The sequence below is a fragment of the Podarcis melisellensis genome (genome assembly GCF_964234715.1).
Source record: "Podarcis melisellensis genome assembly, chromosome: 7".
Classification (NCBI taxonomy): Eukaryota; Metazoa; Chordata; class Lepidosauria; order Squamata; family Lacertidae; genus Podarcis; species Podarcis melisellensis.
In genome coordinates this window covers 75558580-75564579 of record NC_138539.1, presented here as the reverse complement: position 1 = coordinate 75564579, position 6000 = coordinate 75558580, and positions in this window count along the sequence as shown.

The window sequence follows — 6000 nt, the reverse complement described above, 5'->3', positions numbered from 1 at the left end:
AATGGTGCCAAATGGTTGGAAATGCACACCTGAGATGTTTGGCGGTCAAAACAGAAGGCTTTTTATCACAGGACAAGAAATAAGCCCTCAACAACTTAACTGGTAGAAAAATATTTTTTTGAAAAAATCCCTAAGCCCCGGGGTCACAATTTCATCAAAAATCTGACTTTTGGCAAATCACTGAAAAATGGTTCCAAATGGTTGGAAATGCTCCCCTGAGAGGTTTGGCGGTCGAAACAGAAGGCTTTTTATCACAGGTCAAGAAATCAGCCCTCGACAACTTAACCGGCAGAAAAAGATTTTTTTGAAAAAATCCCTTAGCCCAGGGGTCACAATTTCCTCAAAAATCTAACTTTTGGCAATTCACTCAAAAATGGTGCCAAGTGGTTGGAAATGCTCCCCTGAGAGGTTTGGCGGTCGAAACAAAAGGCTTTTTATCACAGGACAAGAAATCAGCCCTCGACAACTTAACCGGCAGAAAAAGATTTTTTTGAAAAAATCCCTAAGCCCCGGGGTCACAATTTCATCAAAAATCTGACTTTTGGCAAATCACTGAAAAATGGTGCCAAATGGTTGGAAATGCTCCCCTGAGAGGTTTGGCGGTCGAAACAGAAGGCTTTTTATCACAGGTCAAGAAATCAGCCCTCGACAACTTAACCGGCAGAAAAAGATTTTTTTGAAAAAATCCCTAAGCCCCGGGGTCACAATTTCATCAAAAATCTAACTTTTGGCAAATCACTCAAAAATGGTGCCAAGTGGTTGGAAATGATCCCCTGAGAGGTTTGGCGGTCGAAACAGAAGGCTTTTTATCACAGGACAAGAAATCAGCCCTCGACAACTTAACCGGCAGAAAAAGATTTTTTTGAAAAAATCCCTAAGCCCCGGGGTCACAATTTCATCAAAAATCTGACTTTTGGCAAATCACTCAAAAATGGTGCCAAATGGTAGGAAATGCTCCCCTGAGAGGTTTGGCGGTCGAAACAGAAGGCTTTTTATCACAGGACAAGAAATCAGCCCTCGACAACTTAACCGGCAGAAAAAGATTTTTTTGAAAAAATCCCTAAGCCCCGGGGTCACAATTTCATCAAAAATCTGACTTTTGGCAAATCAATCAAAAATGGTGCCAAGTGGTTGGAAATGCTCCCCTGAGAGGTTTGGCGGTCGAAACCGAAGGCTTTTTATCACAGGAAAGGAAATCAGCTCTTGACAACTTAACCGGCAGAAAAATATTTTTTTGAAAAAATCCCTAAGCCCCGGGGTCACAATTTCATCAAAAATCTGACTTTTGGCAAATCACTGAAAAATGGTTCCAAATGGTTGGAAATGCTCCCCTGAGAGGTTTGGCGGTCGAAACAGAAGGCTTTTTATCACAGGAAAGGAAATCAGCCCTCAACAACTTAACTGGCAGAAAAAGATTTTTTTGAAAAAATCCCTAAGCCCGGGGTCACAATTTCATCAAAAATCTGACTTTTGGCAAATCACTCAAAAATGGTGCCAAATGGTTGGAAATGCTCCCCTGAGAGGTTTGGCGGTCGAAACAGAAGGCTTTTTATCACAGGAAAGGAAATCAGCCCTTGATAACTTAACCGGCAGAAAAATATTTTTTTGAAAAAATCCTTAAGCCCGGGGTCACAATTTCATCAAAAATCTGACTTTTGGCAAATCACTGAAAAATGGTTCCAAATGGTTGGAAATGCTCCCCTGAGAGGTTTGGCGGTCGAAACAGAAGGCTTTTTATCACAGGAAAGGAAATCAGCCCTCAACAACTTAACTGGCAGAAAAAGATTTTTTTGAAAAAATCCCTAAGCCCGGGGTCACAATTTCATCAAAAATCTGACTTTTGGCAAATCACTGAAAAATGGTGCCAAATGGTTGGAAATGCTCCCCTGAGAGGTTTGGCGGTCGAAACAGAAGGCTTTTTATCACAGGTCAAGAAATCAGCCCTCGACAGCTTAACCGGCAGAAAAAGATTTTTTTGAAAAAATCGCTAAGCCCCGGTGGTCACAATTTCATCAAAAATCTGACTTTTGGCAAATCACTCAAAAATGGTGCCAAGTGGTTGGAAATGCTCCCCTGAGAGGTTTGGCGGTCGAAACAGAAGGCTTTTTATCACAGGACAGGAAATCAGCCTTCGCCAACTTAACCGGCAGAAAAAGATTTTTTTGAAAAAATCCCTAAGCCCCGGGGTCACAATTTCATCAAAAATCTGACTTTTGGCAAATCACTGGAAAATGGTGCCAAATGGTTGGAAATGCTCCCCTGAGAGGTTTGGCGGTCGAAACAGAAGGCTTTTTATCACAGGAAAGGAATTCAGCCCTTGACAACTTAACCGGCAGAAAAAGATTTTTTTGAAAAAATCCTTAAGCCCGGGGTCACAATTTCATCAAAAATCTGACTTTTGGCAAATCACTCAAAAATGGTGCCAAATGGTTGGAAATGCTCCCCTGAGAGGTTTGGCGGTCGAAACAGAAGGCTGTTTATCACAGGAAGGGAAATCAGCCCTTGACAACTTAACCGGCAGAAAAAGATTTTTTTGAAAAAATCCCTAAGCCCCGGGGTCACAATTTCATCAAAAATCTGACTTTTGGCAAATCACTGAAAAATGGTGCCAAATGGTTGGAAATGCTCCCCTGAGAGGTTTGGCGGTCGAAACAGAAGGCTTTTTATCACAGGAAAGGAAATCAGCCCTTGATAACTTAACCGGCAGAAAAATATTTTTTTGAAAAAATCCTTAAGCCCGGGGTCACAATTTCATCAAAAATCTGACTTTTGGCAAATCACTCAAAAATGGTGCCAAATGGTTGGAAATGCTCCCCTGAGAGGTTTGGCGGTCGAAACAGAAGGCTTTTTATCACAGGAAAGGAAATCAGCCCTTGATAACTTAACCGGCAGAAAAATATTTTTTTGAAAAAATCCTTAAGCCCGGGGTCACAATTTCATCAAAAATCTGACTTTTGGCAAATCACTGAAAAATGGTTCCAAATGGTTGGAAATGCTCCCCTGAGAGGTTTGGCGGTCGAAACAGAAGGCTTTTTATCACAGGAAAGGAAATCAGCCCTCAACAACTTAACTGGCAGAAAAAGATTTTTTTGAAAAAATCCCTAAGCCCCGGGGTCACAATTTCATCAAAAATCTAACTTTTGGCAAATCACTCAAAAATGGTGCCAAGTGGTTGGAAATGATCCCCTGAGAGGTTTGGCGGTCGAAACAGAAGGCTTTTTATCACAGGACAAGAAATCAGCCCTCGACAACTTAACCGGCAGAAAAAGATTTTTTTGAAAAAATCCCTAAGCCCCGGGGTCACAATTTCATCAAAAATCTGACTTTTGGCAAATCACTCAAAAATGGTGCGAAATGGTAGGAAATGCTCCCCTGAGAGGTTTGGCGGTCGAAACAGAAGGCTTTTTATCACAGGACAAGAAATCAGCCCTCGACAACTTAACCGGCAGAAAAAGATTTTTTTGAAAAAATCCCTAAGCCCCGGGGTCACAATTTCATCAAAAATCTGACTTTTGGCAAATCACTCAAAAATGGTGCCAAATGGTAGGAAATGCTCCCCTGAGAGGTTTGGCGGTCGAAACAGAAGGCTTTTTATCACAGGAAAGGAAATCAGCCCTCGACAACTTAACCGGCAGAAAAAGATTTTTTTGAAAAAATCCCTAAGCCCCGGGGGTCACAATTTCATCAAAAATCTGACTTTTGGCAAATCAATCAAAAATGGTGCCAAGTGGTTGGAAATGCTCCCCTGAGAGGTTTGGCGGTCGAAACAGAAGGCTTTTTATCACAGGAAAGGAAATCAGCTCTTGACAACTTAAGCGGCAGAAAAATATTTTTTTGAAAAAATCCCTAAGCCCCGGGGTCACAATTTCATCAAAAATCTGACTTTTGGCAAATCACTGAAAAATGGTTCCAAATGGTTGGAAATGCTCCCCTGAGAGGTTTGGCGGTCGAAACAGAAGGCTTTTTATCACAGGAAAGGAAATCAGCCCTCAACAACTTAACTGGCAGAAAAAGATTTTTTTGAAAAAATCCCTAAGCCCGGGGTCACAATTTCATCAAAAATCTGACTTTTGGCATATCACTGGAAAATGGTGCCAAATGGTTGGAAATGCTCCCCTGAGAGGTTTGGCGGTTGAAACAGAAGGCTTTTTATCACAGGTCAAGAAATCAGCCCTCAACAACTTAACCGGCAGAAAAAGATTTTTTTGAAAAAATCCCTTAGCCCCGGGGTCACAATTTCCTCAAAAATCTGACTTTTGGCAAATCACTCAAAAATGGTGCCAAGTGGTTGGAAATGCTCCCCTGAGAGGTTTGGCGGTCGAAACAAAAGGCTTTTTATCACAGGACAAGAAATCAGCCCTCGACAACTTAACCGGCAGAAAAAGATTTTTTTGAAAAAATCCCTAAGCCCCGGGGTCACAATTTCATCAAAAATCTGACTTTTGGCAAATCACTCAAAAATGGTGCCAAATGGTTGGAAATGCTCCCCTGAGAGGTTTGGCGGTCGAAACAGAAGGCTTTTTATCACAGGAAAGGAAATCAGCCCTTGATAACTTAACCGGCAGAAAAATATTTTTTTGAAAAAATCCTTAAGCCCGGGGTCACAATTTCATCAAAAATCTGACTTTTGGCAAATCACTGAAAAATGGTGCCAAATGGTTGGAAATGCTCCCCTGAGAGGTTTGGCGGTCGAAACAGAAGGCTTTTTATCACAGGTCAAGAAATCAGCCCTCCACAACTTAACCGGCAGAAAAAGATTTTTTTGAAAAAATCCCTTAGCCCTGGGGTCACAATTTCATCAAAAATCTGACTTTTGGCAAATCACTGAAAAATGGTGCCAAATGGTTGGAAATGCACACCTGAGATGTTTGGCGGTCAAAACAGAAGGCTTTTTATCACAGGACAAGAAATAAGCCCTCAACAACTTAACTGGTAGAAAAATATTTTTTTGAAAAAATCCCTAAGCCCCGGGGTCACAATTTCATCAAAAATCTGACTTTTGGCAAATCACTGAAAAATGGTGCCAAATGGTTGGAAATGCTCCCCTGAGAGGTTTGGCGGTCGAAACAGAAGGCTTTTTATCACAGGTCAAGAAATCAGCCCTCGACAACTTAACCGGCAGAAAAAGATTTTTTTGAAAAAATCCCTTAGCCCCGGGGTCACAATTTCCTCAAAAATCTAACTTTTGGCAATTCACTCAAAAATGGTGCCAAGTGGTTGGAAATGCTCCCCTGAGAGGTTTGGCGGTCGAAACAAAAGGCTTTTTATCACAGGACAAGAAATCAGCCCTCGACAACTTAACCGGCAGAAAAAGATTTTTTTGAAAAAATCCCTAAGCCCCGGGGTCACAATTTCCTCAAAAATCTGACTTTTGGCAAATCACTCAAAAATGGTGCCAAGTGGTTGGAAATGCTCCCCTGAGAGGTTTGGCGGTCGAAACAAAAGGCTTTTTATCACAGGACAAGAAATCAGCCCTCGACAACTTAACCGGCAGAAAAAGATTTTTTTGAAAAAATCCCTAAGCCCCGGGGTCACAATTTCATCAAAAATCTGACTTTTGGCAAATCACTCAAAAATGGTGCCAAATGGTTGGAAATGCTCCCCTGAGAGGTTTGGCGGTCGAAACAGAAGGCTTTTTATCACAGGAAAGGAAATCAGCCCTTGATAACTTAACCGGCAGAAAAATATTTTTTTGAAAAAATCCTTAAGCCCGGGGTCACAATTTCATCAAAAATCTGACTTTTGGCAAATCACTGAAAAATGGTGCCAAATGGTTGGAAATGCTCCCCTGAGAGGTTTGGCGGTCGAAACAGAAGGCTTTTTATCACAGGTCAAGAAATCAGCCCTCCACAACTTAACCGGCAGAAAAAGATTTTTTTGAAAAAATCCCTTAGCCCTGGGGTCACAATTTCATCAAAAATCTGACTTTTGGCAAATCACTGAAAAATGGTGCCAAATGGTTGGAAATGCACACCTGAGATGTTTGGCGGTCAAAACAGA